The sequence below is a fragment of the Haplochromis burtoni genome, unplaced genomic scaffold, assembly GCF_018398535.1.
Source record: "Haplochromis burtoni strain Fernald_Lab_line unplaced genomic scaffold, NCSU_Asbu1 Contig_393, whole genome shotgun sequence".
Classification (NCBI taxonomy): Eukaryota; Metazoa; Chordata; class Actinopteri; order Cichliformes; family Cichlidae; genus Haplochromis; species Haplochromis burtoni.
The window spans coordinates 393,897-395,288 of NW_024582754.1; positions in this window are offsets into that span (position 1 = coordinate 393,897).

Below are 1,392 nucleotides of genomic sequence, written 5' to 3' on the forward strand. Positions count from 1 at the left end.
GAACCACTGAAAATTTGGCTAAAAACACATTTGTTTTGAGGCACATTTCAGCAGCCTGGTTCAGAAAGAACAAGGTTTTTAGCATTGGCATTACACCAAAACACATCACTGTGTGCTGGCAGCACAGAAGTACATGGCTGAGTCTGATACAATCATGCTGCTGATGCTCAGAGCTCCTGTTTGGATATTTTCTCTTGTAATCACAAAGCGATTGTCAAATTGTTCTTCCTTGACAGGGGCATTGCCGAAGTAGCTGTATCCTATGAGGCTCATTAAAGCATTTTCTTTTTGCTGGTACCAAAGCATTAGATAGAAGTCATTTTTATCATGACTGCATGTAATTTCAACATTGGATGTTTCATTGACTATTCTTGGATGAGATGGTTGAAAGGTCACACTGCTGGCTTGACCTGCGTGGGGAGAGAGGCAGATATTAAAAGAAGCTAATGTAGAAGTCATGTTAAACATCATATAAGTGTTGTAAAAAGTAGAGGAAGATTGGAAATAATTACTTGAAAGGAAAATGAGAAGAAACCCGATCACAGCTGACATCCTCCAAGTTTGTGTTGTTGCAGGTTAAACACGGTTTTTATCAGCGAAAGTCTGTAAGAGACACATCACACCTGCAGGTGTAGGAAAAATGCTTTTAGTAAGGGAGTGGCATTAAGCCACATCACTGTGTGCTGGCAGCGCAGAAGTAAACAGCAGCGTGTGACAGTTCTGCGCTTGGAATAGTAAGTGTTCCTGTTGTTGCGCTTCCTCTTGTCAACTTGAATTGTTCTTCAAACTGACCCTCAAATGTTTGGCGGGTATTTTGATACCCATACCCAATGAGGGTCATAGACTGATTTTCTTTTATATGCTGATACCAGAGCATTACAGGAAGGTTCCCATCATTATGACTGCAATCGATCTGGACTTCACTTTTCTCTGCCACTATCTGTGAAGGAGATTGCTGAAATGTAACAGCACTCACCTGACCTGCAAAGGAAATACAATAAATATATTTGTGCAAAAACAAAAAACAAACCAAACAAAAAAAAATCCAAAATCCAACAAAATTACCTCTAAAAAATGTATATTTTAAACATGACTGTTTAGGCATAGAAGTATATAAAAAAATAGAGACTTTCACAAAGACCTGAAGTTTGACATCTTACAGTAAAGACTGATGAAGAAAGAGCCAAAGGCATACAATGAAGACATCGTCAGGCACTGATGTGACAGGAGTAGTTCTCTGAGATTAAGACTGTGAAGCAGTAGCAGTGTCGGGTTAATTCATCACCACATCCTCATGATAAAAGCTTCAAACTACGTGCTGTGCCTCCACCTATCGGTTGAATTGGTTTAGTCCTGCCCCTGTTGTGCTGCTTTTTAAATTCTTGATCATAA